General features: G+C 47.9%; 1 protein-coding gene across 5 annotated transcripts in view; it reads right to left on the reverse strand.

The window, feature by feature from the left end:
• LOC140400040 (histone H2B-like) overlaps nt 1–27,955 on the reverse strand; it is a 93,140-nt gene that overhangs the window by 27,352 nt on the left and 37,833 nt on the right. For 3 of the 5 annotated variants that reach the window (XR_011937995.1, XR_011937997.1, XR_011937998.1), the window contains exon 1: nt 6,318–6,528. The exons of the other annotated variants lie outside the window; for them this stretch is intronic. The gene's annotated coding sequence lies outside the window, so the exon portion shown is untranslated. Of the gene's footprint in view, nt 1–6,317; nt 6,529–27,955 lie in introns of those variants that run through there. 5 annotated transcript variants of the gene reach the window in all.

Genomic DNA, 27,955 nt, shown 5'->3' on the forward strand with positions numbered 1-27,955 from the left:
TGCAAAGAGACATTGATAAGATGCAGAGCTGGGCCGAAAAATGGCAGATGGAGTTTAACCCCTGCTAAGTGCGAGGTGATTCATTTTGGTCAGACAAATTTGAATGCGGATTACAGGGTCAACGGCAGGGTTCTGAGGAATGTGAAGGAACAGAGAGATCTTGGGGTTCATGTCCACAGATCTCTGAAGGTTGCCACTCAAGTGGACAGAGCCGTGAAGAAGGCCTATAGTGTGTTAGTTTTTATTAACAGGGGGCTTGAGTTTAAGAGCCGTGCGGTTATGCTGCAACTGTACAGGACCCTGATGAGACCACATTTGGAGTATTGTATGCAGTTCTGGGCACCTCATTATAGGAAGGATGTGGAAGCATTGGAAAGGGTGCAGAGGAGATTTACCAGGATACTGCCTGGATTGGAGGGTAGGTTTATGAGGAAACGTTGATGGATCTAGAGCTTTTCTCATAGGAGCGAAGGAGGATGAGAGGCGACTTAATAGAGGGTTGTAAGATGATGAGGGGGATAGATAGAGCGGACGTTCAGAGACTATTTCCTCGGGAGGATGTAGCTGTTACAAGGGGGCATAACTATAAGGTTTGCGGTGGGAGATATAGGAGGGATGTCCGAGGTAGTTTCTTTACTCAGAGAGTGGATAGAGTGTGGAATGGACTGCGTGCTGTGATAGTGGAGTCGGACATTTAGGAACTTTCAAGCGGTTATTGGATAGGCACATGGAGCACACCAGAATGACAGGCAGTGGGATAGCTTGATCTTGGTTTCGGACAAAGCCCGGCACAACATCGAGGGCCGAAGGGCCTGTTCTGTGCTGTACTGTTCTATGTTCTAACAACACCAGGTTCAAGTCCCACAGGTGGTGCTTCGAAACAAACCTTTTGGACTTTAACCTGGTGTTGTAAGACTTCTTACTGTGCTCACCCTAGTCCAATGGTGGCATCTCCACATCATCTCTGTGATATATAACACATTTTACTGCTCAGTAACAGGTGTTGGAGAGTGTGTGAGTGTGTGTTTTATCCTCACTGTATGTCTATCATATACAACATATTTTGCTGCTCACTGCTCAGTTACTGGAGTGTGTGAGTATGTGAGAGTGGCGAGAGTGTGTTTTACCCTCACTGTCCCCCTGAGACATACAATGCATATTTAACTGCTTACTGCTCAGTGACTGGTGTGTGTGAGAAAGCATGAGTGTGTGTGAGAGATAGTGCCTGTATGAGTGTGAAGGTGTGATTTGCCCTCATTGTTTCTCTGTGATATATGATGCTTACTGGTGTGTGTGAGAGTGTGTGTGAGTGAGAGAGTGTGTGAGATCTCTCAGTGATGTCTAACACATTGTAATATTTTGTTACCGGTGTGTGTGTGAGCGAGAGACTGTGAGCAGAAGTGTGTGTGTGGATATCAGTTTTCTCCTCACTGTCTCTGTGATATATAATGCATATATTAGTGTCTGCTGCTCAGTCACTGATGTTTCAGACTGGGTGTGCGTGAGAGAGAGCGGGTGTGCATGAGAGAGAGAGCGGGTGTGCGTGAGGAGAGCGGGTGTGCGTGAGAGAGAGCGGGTGTGCGTGAGAGAGAGCGGGTGTGCGTGAGAGAGAGCGGGTGTGCGTGAGAGAGAGCGGGTGTGCGTGAGAGAGAGCGGGTGTGCGTGAGAGAGAGCGGGTGTGCGTGAGAGAGAGCGGGTGTGCGTGAGAGAGAGCGGGTGTGCGTGAGAGAGAGCGGGTGTGCGTGAGAGAGAGCGGGTATGCGAGCGAGTGAGTCTAGGTGTATTTAACCCTCATTGGCTCTCTTTGATATATAACACATGTTTTGCTGTTGCTGCTCAGTTACTGGGGTGTGTGGTGAGTGTGTGAGAGAGAGAGTGAGAATGTGTTTGACCATCACTGTCTCTGTGATATATGATGCATATTTTACTGCTCACTGCTCAGTTACTGTTGTGAGAGTGTGTGAATATGAGAGTATGTGAATATGAGAGTGTGTGAGAGAATGTGTCACTGTGTGTTTGGGAGTGTCTGAGTGGGAGAAATAGTCTGTGTGAGTGTGTGTGTGTTTTACCTTCATTGTCTCGGTGATAAAAAACACATATTTTACTGCTCAGTTACTGGTGTGCGAATGTGTGTTTTACCCCCACTGACCCTCTGCGATATAAAACGCATATTTAACTGCTTACTGCTCAGTGACTGGTGTGTATGTGTGTGTGAGAGAGAGGCTGCGAAAGAAGCAGCAAGAGTGAGAGAGAGCGAGCCTGAGTGTGTGGGAGAGTTAGTGTTTGCAAGAGAAATAGAGTGTGAGTGTGTGTTTTACCCGCATTGTCTCGCCGCGATATATAATGCATATTTTTCCGCTCAGTTACTGGTGTGAGTGTGTGAATGAGATAGCGTATGAGTGTGTGAGAGACAGAATGTGTGTGAGAGAAGTAAATATGAGTTATATAGCATAAAGAGTCAGTGAGGGTAAAGACACACTCTCAACACTTACTATCTCTCGCACACACAGACACACACATAGACATGTAACTGAGCAGGAAGCACAAGAATATTCATTATATATCACAGAGAGACAGTGAGGTTACTACACACACTCATGGATAGATAGTCCCAAAAGACGTGCTGTTAGGTAATTTGGACATTCTGAATTCTCCCTCCGTGTACCCAAACAGGTGCCAGAATGTGGCGACGCGGGCATTTTCACAGGAACTTCATTGCAGTGTTAATGTAAGCCTACTTGTGACAATAAAGATTATTAGAAGATAGAGTCATATTAACCTCAATGTCTCTCTGCGATATATAATGAATATTTTACTGCTTACTGTTCAGTTACTGGTGTGTGGGTGTGTGAGCGAGAGTGTGTGAGTATATTAGTGACTGTGTGTGTGTTTATTCTTACTGTTCAGTTGCTGGCGTGTGAGAGAGAGTGTGTGCGAGTTTTATCCTTAATGTCTCTCGATGATATATATATCACATATTTTAATACTTACTGCTCAGTTACTGGTGTGTGAGAGTGAATGGGTGTGTGTGAGAGAGCGTGAGAGAGAGACAGAGTTGATATTTAATGATTATTGTACCACTGTTGCTGGTGAGTGAGAGTGTGTGAGTGAAAGTGTGAGTTTTATGCTCAGTGTTTCTATGAAATAAAACATATCTTACTGCTCAGTTATTGTTGTGTTAATGTGTTAGACATATTTAACTGCTTACCACCGGTATGTGTGTGAGTGAGAGTGACTGAGTGTGTGTGAAAGAGAGTCTGTGAGTGTGTATGAGAGAGGGAGCATCTGTGTGTGAGAGATAGCGTGTGTGAGACAGTGTGCGAGTGTGTGTTTTTCTGTGATATATAACAAATATTTTACAGCTTACTGCTCAATTAATGTGTGTGTGTGTGTGGGAGAGCATGAGTGCGATAGTGTGTGTGAGATGGAGGGAGTGTGAGTGAGATTTTTATCCTCACTGTCTCTCTATGATATAGACACATATTTTACAGCGTACTGCTCAGTTAATGGTGTGTGTGAGTGCCAGTGTGTGTGTGGGAGAGATTGAGTGTAAGTTTTATCCTCACTGCCTCTCTGTGATGTATTACACATATTTTACTGCTTATGGCTCAATTCCTGGTGTGAGAGAGTGTGTGTGAGAGGGTGAGTCTGTGAGTATGTGTGAGGGATGGTGAATGTGTGTGAGAGCAACAGGGTGAAAAGTGGATGTGCTGCTGATGGGCAGCAGGATGGCACAGTGGTTAGCACTGCTGCCTCACAGCACCAGAGGCTGGGTTTGATTCTGATCTCAGGCGCCTGTCTGTGCGGAGTTTGGGTTTCCTCCGGGTGCTCCAGTTTCCTCCCACAGTCCAAAGATATACAGGTTAGGTGGATTCAATATGCTAAACTGTCCCTTGGTAGGGTTACAAGGAGATGGTGGGAGATTGGTCTTCGGATAGCATGCTCATTCAAAAGGTCAATGCAGACTCGATGGGTTGAATGGCCTCCTGCTGCACTGTAGGATTTCTATGAGAGAGAGTGTTTTACCCCCCCCCCCCACCCCATCTCCTTTGATACACTTCGTCCCGAGTGCTAAATCTATCTGTTTCTTAAAAAGGGCAGCACGGCAGCATTGTGGATAGCACAATTGCTTCACAGCTCCAGAGTCCCAGTTTCGATTCCGGCTTGGGTCACTGTCTGTGCGGAGTCTGCACATCCTCCCCGTATGTGCGTGGGTTTTCTCCGGGTGCTCCGGTTTCCTCCCAAAATCCAAAGATGTGCAGGTTAGGTGGATTGGCCATGATAAATTGCCCTTAGTGTCCAAAATTTCCCTTCGTGTTGGGTGGGGTTACTGGGTTATGGGGATAGGGTGGAGGTGTGGGATTAAGTAGGATGCTCTTTCCAAGAGCTGGTACAGGCTCGATGGGCTGAATGGCCTCCTTCTGCACTGTAAATTCAATGATTAAAAAAAAAGACCCTCACTGATTCTCTCTGATTTATATCAAATATTTTACTGCTTACAGCACACACACACACTCTCTCCCTCTCACACACACACACTCCAGTCACTGAGCAATTATCAATTAAATATGCAATATATACCACAGAGATACAGCGAGGGTAAAACATGCACTCACTCTCTCACTCACACTCACTCAGTCACACAGCAGTAACTGAGCAGTAAGCTGTAAAATATGTGTTATACATCATAGAGAGACAGTGAGGGTAAAGCACACACACTCACATATTTTACAGTTTACTGCTCAGTTACTGCTGTGTGACTGAGTGAGAGAGTATGAGTGAGAGAGTGAGTGCATGTTTTACCCTCACTATATCTCTGTGGTATATATTGCATATTTAATTGATTACTGCTCAGTGACTGGTGTGTGTGTGTGTGAGAGAGGGAGAATGTGTGTGTGAGAGAGAGAGAGTGTGAGTGAGTGTGTATTAACCTCACAGTCTCTCTGTGATGTACAATTAATATATTCTTGATTACTGCTCAGTTATTGATTTGTGAGTGTGTGGGAGAGGCAGTGCGTGGGTGTGTGTGAGAGTGTATGAGAGACAGAGTGTGAGTGAGTGTGTATAAACCTCTCTGTTTCTGTGTGCGATATATGACTTATTTTACTGCTTAATGCTCAGTTATTGGTGTGTGTGTGTGTTTCACCCTCAGACTCCCTGTGATATTCACTGCATATATAGTGCTTCCTGCTAAGTTACTTGTGAGTGAGCATGTGCATGAGAAAACGTGAGTGTGTGTTTTACCCTCACTGTCTATTTATGATATATGGCATATTTTACTGCTTCTTGCTCAGTTGTTGGTGTCTGAATGTGTGAGTGTGTTTTCCACGGTAGCTGTCTGTCTCTGTTATTGGTCAAGTGTTAGGGGGAAACTTAATTTGACTCACTAACACTCTGTCTCTGTGTTTGCATTTGTAGCTGTCTGTCTCTGTTATGGGATTCTGGGTTTAATCTCTATCTGTAATATTATTTACAGATACACGAGAGGACAGGTAATCTCAGTCTGTCCAGCTCTCTGATGTGCAAGATTTTACTGTGTTTTCTGTACTTGTCAATATCTGTTTTGTGAGTTAAGGGTGAACATTCTGTTCAGTATTCATCCTCCATTATTACTTTTAGTGATAACATTGATATGTTAAATTATCTATTTCCATGTCTGTTTCATGAGAATGACACTGTACCATTATATCTGAGATTGTGTGAGATATTTGGATGGGAATTTTATATTTTGTTTTGGGAGGTGTCTCGGTAGAAGTTTATGATTATTTCTGCACTTTTCAATAAGCTGTACTATCCGACCTTTTACTTGTACCAAAGGTTCACAACTTGTGAGATGAAAGGATGGCCTGACAATTTGATAAGTGTCCCTTTGGAGAACAATTTAAATGTATCATTTTTCTGTTAATGCCTTATTCAAGTGCTTTGCTTCTGAAATATTTTAAACTAAGAAAGTTACAAAAAAGTGCCAATGGATGCTTGCACATTGATTGCTGAATCTATAGCCTAATTAATACTATACTGATTACTTTACAGATGAAACGCTGTTGTCAAAAGTTGATCCAACATTCCATGAGAGAGTAGGGGTGAACTGTGGAAAATTATCCCACCTGCCCTCTCGTGTATCTGTAAATAATATTTACATTTTCTCCAGAAGTCCAGATTTACTTGAATTTCTTCAATTTGATAATGAGGACTGTTGGATAGGACGTGTTTATCTGGGACTTGAGGTCTCTGCGAATCTGACTGCTTCTGCTCTGTGACGGTGGAGCTGATGTTGTGTCTGTGTCTCTGCAATGTTGCATTAATATTGTACTTACAGTCAGTTAGAAGGAGACGGCTGTACATTTATGTTGCTGAGGAATCATCATCATGGAACTCATCTTTTCATTTGTTGAACGAGGAAGAAGAAAACAAATTTCTTGTAAGTTAGGGTCAGATGAGGCCAATGATAGATCAATCGATTCTTTTAACTGATAATCAGTAAAATAAAGAAAATACTCTCCGAATCCTAACCCAGAATCAGACAAATAAGCCAGGCCCAGAAAAAGCTCTCCCTCTCCCCTCCCCCCCCCCCCCGCCCCCCGCCCCCCCGGTTCACTCCAAGTCCCGGAACAAGATCGTGCTCCGCTGCGCCTCTTGCAAACAGCCCCCGATTCTCCCTGAACTCCCCCCGAGTCAGTAATGATCTCTGAGCCTCTTTGCTCACACTCCCAGATGGAGGTGCTGCTGCAATGAGAACGCTGTTTCCTCGCTGACCTGGGCGCTGACATTGACATTTCCCTCAGCTTCAACAAAGCGATTCCACTCACTGACAAAAAGGAGTGTGCGGGAGAGGGGCTCCGCATGCGCTCTAAATATCTGAATGACGACAGGCAAGCGGTTACGCCGGGCATGCACAGATGCCCAAGCAATTCCGCGTTGAGAATCAATTCCCCATTTCACTGTCATCGCATAGAGAGCAAAACATCCTCGAGAGCCCGTGTTGGGGGGACTGTGTGTGTGGCTGCAAATGGCCCTGCGCCCTCGGGCTCAACCAATCACCTTTGTAGCTGTGTGTTTGCGCCAATGAGAGATTCAATTTGCAGTCATTGCCTGCAGCTTGTTTGTTATTACACTGTCACTCAGCCCCTCAAACTCACACTTTCTGCAAACTACCATTTCACTGACCGACTTCATTTTTCATAGAAGCACAGAATTTATTTTCAAAAATATACTTCATTTATAAAATCCCTTGAAATAAACATGGTCAAACATTTCAAATTGTCATCACAATAACATCGTTTCGTACAATAATATTTACATTTTCTCCAGAGCTCCAGATTTACTTGAATTTCTTCAGTTGGATAATGAGGACATTACACACATTTCAATATTTACATTACAATTCTTCTCAAAATATTTACATCAGTCATGTTCCACCCTGTAAAGCTTCAATAATTTTAAACATTTAGTGTTAATCACACATACGAGGTGGATTTTACACAGTTACCAGTCCCTCTTTAGTGTTACTCACACAGACCCGGGGTTTTACCCGGTTACCAGCCTCTCGGTGTACATTTGCTGCAAGAACTTACACAGTGGCCTTTCCCCATTGAGCCTTGGTGCTGGGTACCCCAAGCTTGAGTGCGTCCCTCAACACGTAGTCCTGGACTTTGGAATGTGCCAGTCTGCAACACTCAGTCGAGGCCAATTCTTTACCCTGGAAGATCAACAGGTTACGGGCAGACCAAAGAGAGTCTTTCACCGAGTTTATGATCCTCCAGCAGCAGTTGATGTTTGTCTCAGTGTGTCCCCTGGGAATAGCCCGTAGAGCACAGAGTCCAGTGTCACAGAGCTGCTCGGGCTGAACCTGGACAAATCCCACTGCATCTCTCAAACAAAGAACAATACAGCACAGGAGCAGGACCTTCGGCCGTCCAAACCTGTACCGGTCATGATACCAAACTTTGCCAAAACCCTCAGCACTTCCTTGTGCCGTATCCCTCTCTACCCATCCGATCCATGTGTTTGTCAAGATGATTTTTGACCGCCGTAATGTAGCTGCTTCCACAACCTCCCCTGGCAACGTGGTTCATGCTCTCCCCACTGTCTGTGTAAAAAAACCTGCCTCGCACATCCTCTGTAAACTTTACCCTGTGCACCTTAAATCGATGCCCCCTGGTGACTGGCCCCTCCACCCTGGGAAAGATTGCCTGCCCATTCACTCTATCCATGCCCCTCATAATTTGGTCGGCCTTTATCAGATCACACCTCCGTCTTTCAAATGAAAACAGTCCGAGTCTATTCGGCCTCTCCATAAAGCTCACTTTCCAGACCAGGCAACAGCCTGTTAAACCTCCTCTGCATCCTCTCCAAAGCCTGCACATCCATCTGGTAAGGTGGCGACCTGAATTGTGCACAATATTCCAAGTGCGTCCTTACCAAGGTTCTATACAGCTGTAGCATAACTTGCCAGTTTTTTACTTAATGCCCCGTCCAATGAAAGCTGGCATTCCGTCTGCTTTGTTGACGACCTTGTCCACTTCCATTGCCACCTTCAAAGATCTGTGGACCTGCGTGTCCAGATCTCTCCGACTTTCTATATTCCTAAGAGTTTTGCCATTTACGGTATATTTCCCCTCTTATGTTAAACCTACCAAAATGCATTACCTCCCGTTTGTCCAGATTAAACTCCATTTGCCATTTCTCTGCCCAAGTCTCCATCCTATGTATGTCCTGCTGTATCCTCTGACAATCCTCAACACTCTCTGCCGCTCCCGCCAACCTTGGTGTCATCCATGAACTTTTACTCTCCAGACCTTATTTGGAAAGGCACATTCCACATGGAGGTGAGCGACCGTTTCGCGCCCCCCCCCCCCCCCTCCCAGCCACTTCGAGGGCAGCGTGTGACGGCGTTGAGACTTCGGGAGTGCAGGAAGGATCTGCCGGAAGAGCCCTGCTCACCACCAGTCAAGCTGGGGCTTGGTGCTTGTTTGAAAGTTCTGGTGATGAGATGATCTGACAGATGCCTCTGAGAGTCCGCTCAGGGGAACCATCTGACATGATCCACCGTCTCTTTTTCCCTAAGGGCCTCGAGGACATTACGTGCAGACCACTGCTTGATCGCCTTGTGGTCAAAGGTGTTTTCCTGAACAAATGTTTCCATGAGGGACAGGTGTTACGACATGGTCCAACTACCAGAGCATCCTGCGGCAATGAGGCCAGACCCATCGTTCGTAACACCGGGACAGGTAGAACCTCAGTACGTAGTGACACTTGGTGTTTGTGTACTGGGGGTCCACGCACAGCTTGATGTAATCACACACAAAGGTGAACATCAGGGGGAGGCCGGCCTTGTGTATGTTTCTCCCTCCATTATCCAGAGATTTGTACATGCTGTCCCTTCTGTTTGTATATGGGTCCCTGTGATCTCCAGATGAACTTGATGATGGCTCGGGTGACTGCTGCGCGCAGGACTGGGGAATGGGCCAGACCTGCGCCACGTCCAGCAACACCGAGATCCTTCCCATATAATTACTACAGTGCAGAAGGCCATTCAGTCCATCGAGTCCACAGCGACTCTCTGAAAGAGCAAACCTACCCAGGCCCACTCCCTCGCAACTCCACCTAACACACACGCCGAGACACAAAGGGCTAATTTAGCATGGCCAATCCACCGAACCTGCGTATCTTTGACTGTGGGAGGAAACCCACACAGACACAGAATGTGAGGGTCAGAGTGAACCAGGGTCCCTGGCGTTGTGAGGCAGCAGTGCTGACCACTGTGCAGCCCATCATGTTGCAGTTGTACGTGTTGTTCAGCGCGCTCTTTTCACTTCTGTTTGGAATATAAAATGTGGGTTGGAGCAGGCAGGAGGAGGAGCTGGATGATCAAAGACATTTCACTGCTCTGTCTGTCACTCAGTCTGCTCCCCGCCTCTCTTTCTCAGTCAGGTCGGGGCGGGCTGTATAAAAATGGAAAGTGCAGCAGCTCGTCTCTCATTCAGCAGCGATTTGACTGAACAAGCATCATGTCTGGCAGAGGGAAAGGCGGCAAAGGACTGGGTAAAGGCGGAGCAAAGCGGCACCGCAAAGTGCTTCGTGATAACATCCAGGGCATCACCAAACCAGCAATCCGCCGCCTGGCTCGCCGTGGCGGCGTCAAGCGCATCTCGGGTTTGATCTATGAGGAGACTCGCGGGGTGCTGAAGGTTTTCCTGGAGAATGTGATCAGGGACGCCGTCACCTACACTGAACACGCCAAGCGCAAGACCGTCACCGCCATGGATGTGGTTTACGCTCTCAAACGCCAGGGCCGCACTCTCTATGGATTCGGCGGCTGAGGAAATCCATTTGACAATTTAACAAAACCCAAAGGCTCTTTTAAGAGCCGCCCAAATCCTCACATTGAGAGCACTGACCTGAGAATGGCAGCAGCATAATGTACCCAGCAGGTTTACGAGTAAGGAGGCAGTGTAGCGTTAAAATAGACCAATATTTCCTATCATTGATCTCTTTTCACATTCCAAGGCGACATGAACCTGCTGTAGAGTCTGAATCACAAAAGCTTTCTCCCAAGTCAGACCTGAACCGCACATAGTGAACATAGTAATGAGAGCGGGAATGAATTCTGAAACCCCGCTCACCCATTGCACATAAATGGTCAGTTTAGGAAAGCCTGCCGGCTAAAACTGCCATCCCCCGGTAAATACCAACCATACAGGGGAAGCTCATTCCAGCCGGAAGCCTCTGGGAAATTCTCACAAACACGGCACGAAGCGGATCGAGAACAGGTCACCCTTTTTCAGATAAAGTGAGTGGCTCTGAAAAGAGCCTTTGGGTTATTAGATTAAAGAATGGTCGCTTCACTTCTTGCCGGCGCCAGCGCTGGTTTTCTTGGGCAGCAGCACGGCCTGGATATTAGGCAGCACCCCGCCCTGAGCGATGGTCACCCCTCCCAGCAGCTTGTTGAGCTCCTCGTCGTTGCGGACGGCCAGCTGCAGGTGCCTGGGGATGATGCGGGTCTTCTTGTTGTCCCGGGCCGCGTTGCCGGCCAGCTCGAGGATTTCAGCGGTCAGATACTCGAGCACAGCAGCCAGATAGACCGGGGCTCCGGCCCCCACACGCTGGGCATAGTTGCCCTTTCTCAGGTGCCTGTGAACACGGCCCACCGGGAATTGCAGTCCAGCCCGGGAGGAGCGAGACTTGGCCTTGGCCCGAGCTTTACCGCCGGTCTTTCCTCTTCCAGACATTGTCCCAATCTCACAAACACTTTCACACAGAATGAGGAAACCCGCCCACATTCACTTCTCTTATAGCTTCAGGAGGAGTGGCGGTGCACACATTGCTGATTGGTTATCTGAACAACATTGTGCAGCCTGGCACAAACTGACCAATCAGATATCTGTTTGAAGCACCAATCAGGAGACTCCACGGTGCTGAGGGCGGAAGGTTTGGGCGCCAAATGTTCAGATTCCAACCGAATATTTATTTCAAAGCTTAAAAGAGCGCGAAAAAATAAAAGAGATAAAATTGAATAGGGACCGTAAAACATGTGAATAAATCATTTGTGTTTTGAGTATAAGATTGTTGGATTTTCTCTATTTCCCGAGTCTCCAGTTTCCCTTTATCTGTCAGTTTCTGATTTTCTCTCTAACAGAACAAACCCAAAATAAATTAAAGCAAAATAATGCGGATGCTGCAAATGTGAATTAAAGAGAAAATGCTGGATAAACTCAGCATGTCTGGGAGCATCTGTGGAGAGAAACGTTTAAGATCTGTAGAAGGGACGTTTAGATCCGAAACGTTAACTGTCTCCACAGGTTTAATCCGGCTGCTGTTTAAAACGCGCTCAGCCGTCGGCAGTGTCTATTTTATAGCCATCTGCAAACTATAACATTTGTTCCCATTGTAGACTGCTCCCGCTTCCTCAGTGTTAAAAGTGGAGTGAGCAGTTTGGAGCTAGTGTCAGCATTGAAATGGAGTTTTCCCACCACCGGGGTGCTCCAAATAAACTGATCGATTATTGAGAGTAACCCTGAACATAAATGCAAAGGGAGGTTTTGGATTTCTCTTCTCTCCAAATCCAGCTGCAGCGCCGAGTATGAACGAGTCAGAGGCCAAAGCGTCACCGAGCAGTCACTAAATGATTGGACTTTGTAAACAACGTATAAAGATCGACAGGACGATAACTCGGCATTACACAGGATGTTGTTCTAGTGAAACGCTATTAAAACAGGTCTGGCTATTCATAATAGAAATAAACCAGTAAATTAAAATGTGATAGTTTGGCTGCTTTCCAGAAATTGTGAGTGGCTCTTAAAAGAGCCGTTGGGTTTGATGAGTTTGAGAACAGTTTTACTTGGAGCTGGTGTACTTGGTCACCGCCTTTGTCCCTTCCGACACGGCGTGCTTGGCCAGTTCCCCGGGCAGCAGCAGGCGCACGGCGGTCTGGATCTCCCGGGAGCTGATGGTGTGGCGCTTGTTGTAATGGGCCAGGCGGGAAGCCTCACCCGCGATGCGCTCGAAAATATCGCTGACGAACGAGTTCATGATGCTCATGGCCTTGGAGGAGATGCCAGTGTCGGGGTGAACCTGCTTCATCACTTTGTAGATGTAGATGGAGTAACTCTCCTTCCTCGACCTTCGCCGCTTCTTGCCGCCCTTTACTGCCGGTTTCTTAATGACTTTCTTGGCTCCCTTCTTGGAAGCTGGTTTCGATGTTGGTTTCTTCTCGTCAGCCATCGTCAATATCACCCAGAAATAAAGCAAACCTCCTTCCGTGCGCTGATTAAATAGACAGAGCCTCACATCTATGCTAATGAGGAATGGGGAAAGGAATGATTGTGATTGGACATTGTGAGAATGAGGACAGCCAGTTATGTTCTGCTTATTCGACTGGAGATGTAAACAGACCAATCACATTTAGGAATTTCCACCAATCAGAAACCTTCTTACTACAAACAGGAAATACATGTCAGAAAGAATGTCTCCAGTCCCATTTTGTCAGTGTGTCAAGATTCACCGGGAAATGTCACCTAGTTGTCGGTGAGAGGGACCCTTCACCACAGAGAGAATGTGCGGGAGTGCGGGATTTACTCACTCTCTGATACAGTGTGTGTGTGGGATTTACTCACTCTCTGATACAGTGTGTGAGTGTGGGATTTACTCACTCTCTGATACAGTGTGTGAGTGTGGGATTTACTCACTCTCTGATACAGTGTGTGTGTGTGGGATTTACTCACTCTCTGATACAGTGTGTGAGTGTGGGATTTAATCGCTGCCTGAAACTGTGTGAATGTGGGATTTACTCACTCTCTGATAGAGTGTGAGTGTGAGTATTACTCTAGCTGAGGCCTAACCAATGTTTTATACAGTTCCTGCATAACCTGCCTTTTCTTAAACTCTGTGCCTCGGCTAATAGAGACAAGGATAGCATAGGCCCGGAGGTTTCAAGCTCAGGGTCGTGACCTTTGGGTGGATCTCAGGAAGGTTTCAGGAGGGTGGTAGTTATCCAGATCGCGGAAGGAATGGCCAACGGTCACGACTAGTGTTTACAAATGCCAACTATGATGGACGTTTGAGATTGTCGGCCAATCCGCGCATGCGTCTCTTATCAAGTAGTGCGCAGGCCTGGAGCCCAGCAAGTTGGAATGGCTCCTCCTGATGTCAGTGCGTTGTCCCGGGCCTGTTTTATTCAGCAAATTCTGGACTCCTCCCACCGGAAGCAGCAGCAGAGAGCAGGTCACACGCCCCGTACGCTGACATCACGTGTTCTGGGCCCGAGAGAGATTCCTCCATTTTGCAGCTGCCAGCAGTGCTGGAGTGAACTCCAGGGCCTCTGGTGAACAACCCATGAAGAAGCTGAAAACAGGAACAAAGCAGCACAATGATGATTATTTGAGGGGTGGGTTTATAAATTGTGCCACTGCAATCAGGAGTCAAATTTCATGGGTGTTACATGCAGGGAATTACTGGCAAATGAAAGTTTAAAACCTCAAATTGTCAAAGACGTTTGAAGACTTAGTATGGCGAGTTCGAGGACAAACCTCTGTAATTTTTGTCAATGGATGCAGTGAGATCTTAAATCATCAGCTGGAGTCATTATCAGAAATGTAACATTGAATAACAAAGCAAGTGAGATCGTGGGGACCAAGCAGGCCCACCTGTCACATTAAAGTCAAGTGAAAATGGTGAGTGTGTGTGAGAGAGTGAGCGGGTGTGTGTGTGGGAGAGTGAGCGGGCGTGTGTGTGGGAGAGTGAGCGGGCGTGGGTGTGGGAGAGTGAGCGGGCGTGGGTGTGGGAGAGTGAGCGGGCGTGGGTGTGGGAGAGTGAGCGGGCGTGGGTGTGGGAGAGTGAGCGGGCGTGGGTGTGGGAGAGTGAGCGGGCGTGGGTGTGGGAGAGTGAGCGGGCGTGGGTGTGGGAGAGTGAGCGGGCGTGGGTGTGGGAGAGTGAGCGGGCGTGGGTGTGGGAGAGTGAGCGGGCGTGGGTGTGGGAGAGTGAGCGGGCGTGGGTGTGGGAGAGTGAGCGGGCGTGGGTGTGGGAGAGTGAGCGGGCGTGGGTGTGGGAGAGTGAGCGGGCGTGGGTGTGGGAGAGTGAGCGGGCGTGGGTGTGGGAGAGTGAGCGAGCGGGGGTGTGGGAGAGTGAGCGAGCGGGGGTGTGGGAGAGTGAGCGAGCGGGGGTGTGGGAGAGTGAGCGAGCGGGGGTGTGGGAGAGTGAGCGAGCGGGGGTGTGGGAGAGTGAGCGAGCGGGGGTGTGGGAGAGTGAGCGAGCGGGGGTGTGGGAGAGTGAGCGAGCGGGGGTGTGGGAGAGTGAGCGAGCGGGGGTGTGGGAGAGTGAGCGAGCGGGGGTGTGGGAGAGTGAGCGAGCGGGGGTGTGGGAGAGTGAGCGAGCGGGGGTGTGGGAGAGTGAGCGAGCGGGGGTGTGGGAGAGTGAGCGAGCGGGGGTGTGGGAGCGTGAGCGAGCGGGGGTGTGGGAGAGTGAGCGAGCGGGGGTGTGGGAGAGTGAGCGGGGGTGTGGGTGAGAGAGCGGGGGCGAGAGAGCGGGGGCGAGAGAGCGGGGGCGAGAGAGCGGGGGCGAGAGAGCGGGGGCGAGAGAGCGGGGGCGAGAGGGTATGTGAGAGAGGGTATGTGAGAGAGGGTATGTGAGAGAGAGAGGGTATGTGAGAGAGAGAGGGTATGTGAGAGAGAGAGGGTATGTGAGAGAGAGAGAGGGTACGTGAGAGAGAGAGGGTACGTGAGAGAGAGAGGGTATGTGAGAGAGAGAGGGTATGTGAGAGAGAGAGGGTGTGTGAGAGAGAGAGGGTGTGTGAGAGAGAGAGGGTGTGTGAGAGAGAGAGGGTGTGTGAGAGAGAGAGGGTGTGTGAGAGAGAGAGGGTGTGTGAGAGAGAGAGGGTGTGTGTGAGAGAGAGAGGGTGTTTGTGAGAGAGAGGGTGTGTGTGAGAGAGAGTGGGTGTGTGTAAGAGAGTGGGTGTGTGTAAGAGAGTGGGTGTGTATAAGAGAGTGGGTGTGTGAGATAGAGTGGGTGTGTGAGAGAGTGGGTGGATGTGTGTGAGAGAGAGTGAATATGTGTGTGTGTGAGTGGGTGGATGTGTGTGTGTGTGAGTGGGTGTGTGAGAGAGAGAGTGGATGTGTGTGAGAGAGTGGGTGGATATGTGTGAGAGTGAGTGGACGTGTGTGTGAGTGGGTGGATGTGTGTGAGAGTGGATGTGTGTGAGTGGGTGGATGTGTGTGAGTGGGTGGATGTGTGTGAGTGGGTGGATGTGTGTGAGTGGGTGGATGTGTGTGAGAGTGGGTGGATGTGTGTGAGAGTGGGTGGATGTGTGTGTGTGGGTGGATGTGTGTGAGAGTGGGAGGATGTGTGTGAGAGTGGGAGGATGAGTGTGAGAGTGGGTGGATGTGTGTGAGAGTGGGTGGATGTGTGTGAGAGTGGGTGGATGTGTGTGAGAGTGGGTGGGTGTGTGTGAGAGTGGGTGGGTGTGTGTGTGAGTGGGTGTGTGAGAGAGTGCGTGTGTGAGCGAGTGAGCCTCTGTATTTTACATTGTCACTCTTTGATATGTAACACATATTTTACTCTTGCTGCTCTGTTACTGGGGTGTGTGTGTCTGTGAGAGAGAGAGTGTGTTTTACCATCACGGTCTCTGTGATATATGATGCATATTTTACTGCTTACTGCTCAGTTACTGTTGTGTCAAAGAGTGTGTGAATATCAGAGTATGAGAATATGAGAGTGTGAGTGTGTGTGAGGAAGTGTGTGCGAGGGAATGTGTCACTGTCTGCAAGAGTGTACGAGTGTGAGAAATAGTCTGCGTGAGTGTGTGTGTGTTTTACCTTCATTGTCTGTGATATTTCACACATATTTTACTGCTCAGTTACTGGTGTGCGAGTGTGTTTATCCTCACTATCTGGCTATCATATATAATATATTTTACTGCTTACTGCTCAGTTACTTAAGTGTGAGAGTGGCGAGAGTGTGTTTTACCCTCACTGTCCCTCTGCGATATATAACACATATTTAACTGCTTACTGCTCAGTGACTGGTGTGTCCATGTGTGAGGCAGTCTGAGAGAGAGGGACTAGGAGTGTGAGAGAGTGAGTGTGCAAGTGTGTGTGAGAGTTAGTGTTTGCCAGAGAAATAGTGAGTGTGTGTCACACTGTCTCTCATTATCCCTCTGTGATATATAAAGCATATTTTACCACAGTTACTGGTGTGTGTGTGAAGAGAGAGTGTATGAGTGTGTGTGAGAGAGAATGTGTGAGAGAGTGAAATACGAGTTATATTGCACAGAGACAGTGAGGGTTAACACACACTCACACTCTCTCTCTCACACCAGTAACTGAGCAATAAGCAGTAGAATATTCAATATATATCACAGAGAGACAGTGGTTACTATCACAGAGGTTACTACACACACTCACAGGTCGATTGTCCCTAAAGATGTGCTGTTAGGTAATTTGGACATTCTGAATTCTCCCTCCCTGTAACTAAACAGGTGCCAGAATGTAGCGACTGGGGACTTTTCCAGGAACTTCACTGCAGTGTTAATGTAAGTCTACTTGTGACAATAAAGATTATTATAAGATAGACTATGACTCTATCTATGTGTGTGTATGTGTTAACCTCACTGTCTCTGTGATATATAATGAATATTTTACTGCTTCCTGCTCAGGTACTGGTGAGTGAGAGTGTGAGTTTTACCCTCATTGTTTCTATGATGTATAACATATTTTACTGCTTCCTGCTCAGTTATTGTTGGGAGAGCACAGTACGAAGTCTTACAACACCAGGTTAAAGTCCAACAGGTTTGTTTTGATGTCACTAGCTTTCGGAGCGCTGCTCCTTCCTCAGGTGAATGAAGAGGTATGTTCCAGAAACACATATATAGACAAATTCAAAGATGCCAAACAATGCTAGGAATGCAACCATTAGCAGGTGATTAAATCTTTACAGATCCAGAGATGGGGTAACCCCAGGTTAAAAAGATGTGAATTGTGTCAAGCCAGGACAGTTGGTAGGATTTCGCAGGCCAGATGGTGGGGGATGAATGTAATGCGACATGAATCCCAGGTCCCGGTTGAGGCCGTACTCATGTGTGCGGAACTTGGCTATAAGTTTCTGCTCGGCGATTCTGCATTGTCGACAGTCCTGAAGGCCGCCTTGGAGAACGCTTACCCGGAGATCAGAGGCTGAATCCCCTTGACTGCTGAAGTGTTCCCCGACGGGAAGGGAACATTCCTGCCTGGGGATTGTTGCGCGATGTCCGTTCATTCGTTATCGCAGCGTCTGCATGGTCTCGCCATTGTACCACGCTTCGGGACATCCTTTCCTGCAGCGTATGAGGTAGACAACGTTGGCCGAGTCGCACGAGTATGTACCGCGTACCTGGTGGGTGGTGTTCTCACGTGTAATGGTGGTATCCATGTCGATGATCTGGCACGTCTTGCAGAGATTGCCATGACAGGGTTCTGTGGTGTCGTGGTCACTGTTCTGAAGACTGGGTAGTTTGCTGCAAACAATGGTTCGTTTGAGGTTCATCACCCACCATCTGGCCTGCGAAATCCTACCAACTGTCCTGGCTTGAGACAATTCAGACCTCTTTAACCTGGGGTTACCCCATCTCTGGATCTGTAAAGATTTAATCACCTGCTAATGGTTGCATTCCTAGCATTGTTTGGCATCTTTGAATTTGTCGATATGTGTTTCTGGAACATACCTCTTCATTCACCTGAGGAAGGAGCAGCGCTCCAAAAGCTAGTGACATCGAAACAAACCTGTTGGACTTTAACCTGGTGTTGTCAGACTTCGTACTGTGCTCACCCCAGTCCAACGCCGGCATCTCCACATCATTGTTGGGAGAGTGAGTGGTGTGTGTGTGTGAGAGAGAGTGAGTTTGGCTGTCAGTTTTACCCTCACTGTCTTTGATATATAACACATATTTTACTCAGGTGTGTGTGTGTGTTTTACCCTCACTATGTATCTGTGATATATAACACATATTTTACTCTTACAGCTGTGTGTGTGTTTTACCCTCACTATGTATCTGTGATATATAACACATATTTTACTCTTACAGGTGTGTGTGAGTTTTACCCTCACTATGTATCTGTGATATATAACACATATTTTAATCTTACAGGTGTGTGTGTGTTTTAGCCTCACTATGTATCTGTGATATATAACACATATTTTACTCTTACAGGTGTGTGTGAGTTTTACCCTCGCTATGTATCTGTGATATATAACACATATTTTACTCTTACAGGTGTGTGTGTGTTTTACCCTCACTATGTATCTGTGATATATAACACATATTTTACTCTTACAGGTGTGTGTGTGTTTTACCCTCACTATGTATCTGTGATATATTACACATTTTTAACTGCTTACTGCTCAGTGACTGGTATGTGTGTGAGTGAGAGTGACTGAGTGTGTGTGAGAGAGAGTGTGTGTGAGAGGCAGTGACTGTGAGTGTGTGAGTGAGATAGTGAGTGTTAGTGACAGTGTGAGTGAGAGTGTGTGTGTGTGAAAGCGAGGGAGTGTGAGTGAGAGTGTGTGAGTGAGGGAATGTGAGTGAGTGAAAGTATGTGAGTGAGATGGGGAGTGTTTGTGTGAGGGAGTGAGTGTGAGTGAGAGAGTGAGTGCATGTTTTACCCTCACTGTATCTCTGTGGTATATATTGCATACTTTATTGCTTCCTGCTCAGTGACTGGTGTGTGTGTGTGAGAGAGAGAGAGTGAGTGATTGAGTATTAACCTCACTGTCTCTCTGTGATATATAAATAATATTTTATTGATTATTACTATGTTCTGGATTTGTGAGTGTCTGTGGGAGAGACAGTGCATGGGTGTGTGTGAGAGAGAGAGTGTATGAGAGAAAGAGTGTGCGTGAGTGTGTATAAACCTCACTGTTACTCTGTGCTCTATATAACATATTTTGCTGCTTAATGCTCAGTGATTGGTGTGTGTGTGTTTCACCCTCAGACTCTGCGATATATAATGCTTATGTAGTGCTTACTGCTAAGTTACTTGTGAGTGAACATGTGCATAAGAAAATATGAGTGTGTTTTACCCTCACTGTCTCTCTGTGATAGAATGCACTGCCTGTGGAAGTAGTTGAGTCGGAAACATTAGGGACCTTCAAGCAGCTATTGGATAGGTACATGGATTACGGTAAAATGATACAGTGTAGATTTATTTGTTCTTAAGGGCAGCACGGTAGCATTGTGGATAGCACAATTACTTCACAGCTCCAGGGTCCCATGTTCGATTCTGGCTTGGGTCACTGTCTGTGTGGAGTCTGCACATCCTCCCAGTGTATGCGTGGGTTTCCTCCGGGTGCTCCGGTTTCCTCCCACAGTCCAAAGAACATGGAACATAGAAAATACAGCACAGAACAGGCCCTTCGGCCCACGATGTTGTGCCGAACCTTTGTCCTAGATTAATCATAGATTATCATTGACTTTACAGTGCAGAAGGAGGCCATTCGGCCCTTTGAGTCTGCACCGGCTCTTGGAAAGAGCACCATACCCAAACTCAACACCTCCACCCAACACCAAGGGCAATTTGGACATTAAGGGCAATTTATCATTGGCCAATTCACCTAACCCGCACATCTTTGGACTGTGGGAGGAAACCGGAGCACCCGGAGGAAACCCACGCAGACACGGGGAGGACGTGCAGACTCCGCACAGACAATGACCCAAGCCGGAATCGAACCTGGGACCATGGAGCTGTGAAGCAATTGTGCTATCCACAATGCTACCGTGCTGCCCTTAAGAACAAATAAATCTAGACTATATCATTTTACCGTCATCCATGTACCTATCCAATAGCTGCTTGAAGGTCCCTAATGTTTCCGACTCAACTACTTCCACAGGCAGTGCATTCCATGCCCCCACTACTCTCTGGGTAAAGAACCTACCTCTGATATCCCTCCTATATCTTCCACCATTCACCTTAAATTCATGTCCCCTTGTAATGGTTTGTTCCACCCGGCGAAAAAGTCTCTGACTGTCTACTCTATCTATTCCCCTGATCATCTTATAAACCTCTATCAAGTCGCCCCTCATCCTTCTCCGCTCTAATGAGAAAAGGCCTAGCACCCTCAACCTTTCCTCGTAACACCTACTCTCCATTCCAGGCAACATCCTGGTAAATCTTCTTTGCACCTTTTCCAGAGCTTCCACATCCTTCCTAAAATGAGGCGACCAGAACTGTACACAGTACTCCAAATGTGGCCTTACCAAAGTTTTGTACAGCTGCATCATCACCTCACGGCTCTTAAATTCAATCCCTCTGTTAATGAACGCGAGCACACCATCGGCCTTCTTCACAGCTCTATCCACTTGAGTGGCAACTTTCAAAGATGTATGAACATAGACCCCAAGATCTCTCTGCTCCTCCACATTGCCAAGAACTCTACCGTTAACCCGATATTCCGCATTCATATTTGTCCTTCCAAAATGGACAACCTCACACTTTTCAGGGTTAAACTCCATCTGCCACTTCTCAGCCCAGCTCTGCATCCTATCTATGTCTCTTTGCAGCCGACAACAGCCCTCCTTACTATCCACAACTCCACCAATCTTCGTATCGTCTGCAAATTTACTGACCCACCCTTCAACTCCCTCATCCAAGTCATTAATGAAAATCACAAACAGCAGAGGACCCAGAACTGGTCCCTGCGGTACACCACTGGTAACTGGGATCCAGGCTGAATATTTGCCATCCACCACCACTCTCTGACTTCTATCGGTTAGCCAGTTCGTTATCCAACTGGCCAAATTTCCCACTATCCCATGCCTCCTTACTTTCTGCATAAGCCTACCATGGGGAACTTTATCAAATGCCTTACTAAAATCCATGTACACTACATCCACTGCTTTACCTTCATCCACATGCTTGGTCACCTCCTCAAAGAATTCAATCAGATTTGTAAGGCAAGACCTACCCCTCACAAATCCGTGCTGACTATCCCTAATCAAGCAGTGTCTTTCCAGATGCTCAGAAATCCTATCCTTCAGTACCCTTTCCATTACTTTGCCTACCACCGAAGTAAGACTAACTGGCCTGTAATTCCCAGGGTTATCCCTAGTTCCTTTTTTGAACAGGGGCACGACATTCGCCACTCTCCAATCCCCTGGTACCACCCCTGTTGACAGTGAGGACGAAAAGATAATGGCCAACGGCTCTGCAATTTCATCTCTTGCTTCCCATAGAATCCTTGGATATATCCCATCAGGCCCGGGGGACTTGTCTATCCTCAAGTTTTTCAAAATGCCCAACACATCTTCCTTCCTGACAAGTATTTCCTCGAGCTTACCAATCCGTTTCACACTGTCCTCTCCAACAATATCGCCCCTCTCATTTGTAAATACAGAAGAAAAATACTCATTCAAGACCTCTCCTATCTCTTCAGACTCAATACACAATCTCCCGCTACTGTCCTTGATCGGACCTACCCTCGCTCTAGTCATTCTCATATTTCTCACATATGTATAAAAGGCCTTGGGGTTTTCCTTGATCCTACCCGCCAAAGATTGTTCATGCCCTCTCTTAGCTCTCCTAATCCCTTTCTTCAGTTCCCTCCTGGCTATCTTGTATCCCTCCAATGCCCTGTCTGTACCTTGTTTCCTCACATTGGTCACCAAAGATGTGCAGGTTAGGTGGATTGGCCATTATAAATTGCCCTTAGTGTCAAAAATTGCCCTTAGTGTTGGGTGGGGTTACTGGGTTATGGGGATAGGGTGAAGGTGTTGACCTTGGGGAGGGTGCTCTTTCCAAGAGCCAGTGCAGACTCGATGGGCCGAATGGCCTCCTTCTGCACTGTAAATTCTATGATAATGCATATTTTACTGCTTACTGTGAGAGGATGTGTGAGTGTGTTTTACCCTCACTGTCTGTGTATGATCTATGGCATATTTTACTGCTTTCTGCTCAGTTGTTGGTGTCTGAATGTGTGTGAGAGTGTGTGTTTTCCACTGTAGCTGTCTGTCTCTGTTTTGGGTCAAGTGTTAGCGAAAAATCAATTTGATTCTATAACTCTCTGCCTCAGTTCTGTGTGCTTGCATTTGTAGCTGTCTATCTCTGTTAGAGGATTCTGGGTTTAATCTCTATCTGTCCACCTCTCTGATGTGCGTGATTTTATTGTGTTTTCTGTTCTTGTCAATATCTGTTCTGTGAGTTAATGGTGAACTCTCTGTTCAATATTGATCTTCCATTATTACTTTTAGTGATAATATTGATATAACAAATGATCTGTATCCACGTCTCATGAAAATGACACTGTACCGTTATATCAGAGATCGTTCGAGATAAACCAGGGACTGGTTTAGCACAGTGGGCTAAACAACTGGCTTTTAATGCATAAGAAGGCCAGCAGCGCGGGTTCAATCCCGTAACTGCCACCCTGAACAGGTGCCAGAATGTGGCGACTAGGGGCTTTTCACAGTAACTTTATTGAAGCTTACTTGTGACAAGAAGCGATTATTATTATGTATTTTGCACTAAGAAAGTTGCAAAAAAAGTGCAAATGGATTACATCCACATTGATTGCTGAATCTATACCTAATTATTACTTTACAGATGAAAAGCTGTTATCACAAGTTGATCCAACGTTCCATGATTTGGAGGGAGGACGAATTGTGGAAAATTATCCCACCTGCCCTCTCGTGTATCACTGTTGGATTGGACATGTTTATCTGGGACTTGAGGTCAATGTGAGTGTGACTGCTTCTGTTCTCTGTGACGGTGGAGTTGATGTTGTGTCTGTGTCTCTGCAATGTTGGATTAATATTGTACTTACTGTCAGTTAGAAGGAGACGGCAGCACATACATTTTGCTGAGGAATCATCATCTTGTTCTTGGAACTCATTTCTTCATCTGTTAAACTAGGGGGAAGAAAGCATATCTCGTAAATCGGGGTCAGATGAGGCCAATGATAGATCAATCTATTCTTTCAACTGATAATCACAGAATTTATAGGGCAAAAGGAGGCCATTCGGTCCATCGAGCCCATCTTTGTAAAGAGCGTTCCACGCTTCCGCCCGTACCCAGTAACCCCACCTAACCATGTGAAATGGAATGAAAATCGCTTATTGTCACAAGTCGGCTTCAAATGAAGTTACTGTGAAAAGCCCCTAGTCGCCACATTCCAGCACCTGTTCGGGGAGGCTGGTACGGGACCTGAACTGGGCTGCTGGCCTGCACTTGGTCTGCTTTAAAAGCCAGCGATTTAGCCCAGTGTTCTAAACCAGCCCATGTGCGCTGTTGGACAGTGTTGGACACGAAGTGCAATTTATCATGGCCATTCCACCTAACCCGCACATCTGACTGTGGGAGGAAACTGGAGCACCCGGAGGAAACCCACGCAGATACGGGGAGAACGTGCAGACTCCGCACAGACAGTGACCAAGCCGGGATTCGAACCTGGGACCCTAGAGCTGTTAAGCAACCGTGCTAACCCCGATGCCGCCGTGCTGCCCCCAATCAGTAAAAGAAAGAAAATACTCTCCAAATCCTAACCCAGAATCAGACAATAAGCCAGGCCCAGAAAGAGCTCTCCCTCCACGCCCCCTCACCCCCCACCCACTCCAAGTCCCGGAACAAGATCGTGCTCCGCTGAGCCTCTTGCAAACTGCCCCCGATTCTCCCTGAACTCCCCCCGAGTCAGTAATGATCTCTGAGCCTCTTTGCTCACACTCCCAGATGGAGGTGCTGCTGCAATGAGAACGCTGTTTCCTCGCTGACCTGGGCGCTGACATTGACATTTCCCTCAGTTTCAACAAACCGTTTCCACTCAGTGACCAAATGGAGAGTGTGTGGAGGAGGGCCTGAGCATGCGCTCCCAATCTCAGAATGACGACCAGCAGGGGCGAGGTTACACCGGGCATGCGCACATCCCCGCCGCAATTCAGCATTGAGAATCAAGGGGAACATTCCCCATTTCATAGTCATCACATGTGGAGCAAAACCTCCAAGAGATCCCGTGTTGGGGGGACTGTGTGTGTGTGGCTGCAAGTGGCCCTGTGCCCTAGGGCTCAAGCAATCACCTTTGTAGCTGTGTGTTTGTCCCAATGAGAGATTCAATTTGCAGTCATTGCCTGCAGCTTGTTTGTTATTACACTGTCACTCTCAATATTTTATTGTGGTCACAGTTACAACAAAGACAATTTACAAGGCTCCAGGCCTCATTACACTTCAAATTGACGATCAAACAGTCACTGAACACAACCAGCTGCAAGGCACAGGCCCTAAGCATAGTTCGAAGTAACAATCGAACAGCCACATAAGACAAGCAGTCGCGAGGCACAAGGCCCCGATACAATATGGCCGCTTCCGAACAAATATGACCCACAAAGCTTCAATACATCTTAACAGTGACATATCAAAACCAATCACCAGGCACCAGTCCTTAATTCACCTTTAAAAGATTAACAGGGTAAAATCAATCACCGAACCCAATCTGACACATTTCAACCATGATATAACAAGAAAGGAACCTTTACGAGATATGAAAAACACTGCCAGAAATCCACCCACTCACAAAGACAAAACAAACAAAACCGACAGAAAAGCAACATTTACTGATTGCGAAGGGCCGCCCATGGGCACACTCAACCACCCCCTGTTCGTCACCCCCTAAGGAAGGGGTGCCCAGTTCAACGCAAACGACGGCCCCAAGCCGCCCGCCAGAAAGGTCCAGCAAGTGGCTGCTTCATTCTACCCCCCACCCCCCAGCCCGGCAGTCTACACATCGGATGAAAGGCTCCCTCCGCAAGGAGCACAGACCGCCGGAAAGAGTCACATCCAGGCATGGTAGAGGAGAGAGGCACTCTCAATCATGGGACAGTGGAAACCCACTCAACCGGCAAGGGGCCGTTGTTAGGCTGGGCGGTCCAACTACACAATCAGAGCGAACGAGAATAACCCAACCGAATCTTACAACACTAAAACAATTCGACAACGGTGCAGTCATACAACAATAACCAATATCATGTCGAAAACACCCACTAAACACAGGAAACCACCCGGACGGAAAGGTGTGTAATCACCCCGTTACCCAAGGGGTTCGTAGTCAAAACTTGTAACAACCGTGCTAAGCCACTTGGCAGAAAGCCAGCAAGCAACTAGTCCATTCCCCGCTCACCCACCCCCCTCCACCCCGCCCGGCAGCCGACACACCGGAGGAAAGGCCCCTCCTCGCTAGGAGCACAGACCACCGGAGAGAGCCAGACCCGGGTACGGCAGAGGAGAGAGAGTCCCCCTTCCTGGACCCCGCCCTGAGGCACGGGACCATTCGGAGGCAGAGCAGTTTCACATTAGTTTAACATTCTAAACAACAGAATTAAATAACATTTCAAAGAAAACCAAAAAGAGTTGTCTGTCCTAGACTCAAAAATAAAACAACTCCATTAGTACACCAAAAAGTCCATCAATTTACACGTTCCATGTCGTGACCCCGGCCCAGGAGTTTTAGCCGAAATTCACAAGAAGCAACATGTCCTCAAAGTCCTGCAATGGCAACGGCCAGAGTCGCTCCAATGTAGGCAACAACCAGCAATGGGAAAGAAAGTCCCAGAGTCAGTCCCAACCGTCCAAGGGGCGTCCAAGGGGGCCGAACCCTCAGAAACACCAGGAACGGCAGCAACCCACCGCGGGCGCCCGCCGGGCCTCCAATCCTGGCTCCAACACGCCGCTTCCAGCAGCATATCCAGCTGCCCTCCTTCCTCCATTCCTTCGTCCTCTATTCCGCAAACTCAAACCGCCAACAGCAAACTTTGCAGTCCGAAGCAGCGTCTCCGCAGCTCAAAGCACCATCTCCGCAGCTCGGCCGCTGTCTTGAAACGCGACTGGTCGCAGTACTCCGAAACCAGTCATCTCCACTGCCCTCGGGGACCGGGAGCGATGGGCACTGTGTTGCTGTTCCACCCCATCCAGGAAGCTCCCAGACGCGGCCTGCCTTTCGAATCGGCCCGAATGCGGGCAGCAAGCTCACCCACAACGTCTTCGCATAGAGAGCAAAACCTCCTATAGAGCCCGTGTTGGGGGGACTGTGTGTGTGGCTGCAAGTGGCCCTGCGCCCTCGGGCTCAACCAATCACCTTTGTAGCTGTGTGTTTGTCCCAATGAGAGATTCAATTTGCAGTCATTGCCTGCAGCTTGTTTGTTATTACACTGTCACTCAGCCCCTCAAACTCACACTTTCTGCAAACTACCATTTCACTGAACCACAGAATTACTACAGTGTGAAGGAGGCAATTCGGCCCATCGAGTCTGCAGCGACCCTCTGAAAGAGCGCCCCAGCTCCGCCCACTCGCCGCCTTATCCTCATAAACCCGTAACCCCACTGAACCGACACACACTTGGACACAGCGGGAATTCAGCATTGCCGACCCACCTAACATGCACATCTATGGCCTGTGGGAAGAAAGAGGAACACCTGGAGGGAACCCACCCACACACACGGGGAGAACATGCAAACGCCATACAGGCAGTCACCCAATGCTGGAATTGAACCCAGGTCCCTGGCACAGTGAGGCAGCAGTGCGAACCATTGTTCCACCTCTGGGTTCACTCCCCTGGTTCACTCACTCCCCTGGTTCACTCACTCCCCTGGTTCACTCACTCCCCTGGTTCACTCACTCCCCTGGTTCACTCATTCCCCTGGTTCACTCACTCCCCTGGTTCACTCACTCCCCACGTTTACTCACTCTCCTGGTTCGCTCAACACCCCCGGGTCACTCACTCCCCCGGTTCACTCACTCCCCCGGTTCACTCACTCTCCCGGTTCACTCACTCTCCCGGTTCACTCACTCTCCCGGTTCACTCACTCTCCCGGTTCACTCACTCCCCCGGTTCACTCACTCCCCCGGTTCACTCACTCCCCCGGTTCACTCACTCCCCCGGTTCACTCATTCCCCTGCTTCACTCCATCTCCTGCTTTACTCACTCTCCTGCTTTACTCACTCTCCTCGTTTACTCTCTATCCAAATGGACATATTAGTGAGAGGCAGCATGGTTTTGTGAAGGGGAGTTTGTGTCTCATTAACTTGATAGAGTTTTCCGAAGAGGTCACAAAGATGAGTGCTGCAGGTAGAGCAGTGGATGTTGTCCATATAGACTGCAGTAAGGCCTTTGTCAAAGGTCCCTCATGGTAGACTGGTACAAAAGGTGAAGTCACACGGGATCAGGGGTGAGCTGGCAAGGTGGATACAGAACTGGCTAGGTCATAGAAGGCAGAGAGTAGCAATGGAAGGATGCTTTTCTAATTGGTGCGCTGTGACTAGTGGTGTTCCACAGGGATCAGTGCTGGGACCTTTGCTGTTTGTAGTATATATAAATGATTTCGAGGAAAATGTAACTTCTGATTAGTAAGTTTGCAGATGACACAAAGGTTGGTGGAATTGCGGATAGTGATGAGGACTGTCAGAGGATACAGCAGGATTTAGGTTGTTTGGAGACTTGGGCGGAGAGATGGCA

This window comes from Scyliorhinus torazame, chromosome 24 (assembly GCF_047496885.1).
Source record: "Scyliorhinus torazame isolate Kashiwa2021f chromosome 24, sScyTor2.1, whole genome shotgun sequence".
In the NCBI taxonomy this organism is placed as follows: Eukaryota; Metazoa; Chordata; class Chondrichthyes; order Carcharhiniformes; family Scyliorhinidae; genus Scyliorhinus; species Scyliorhinus torazame.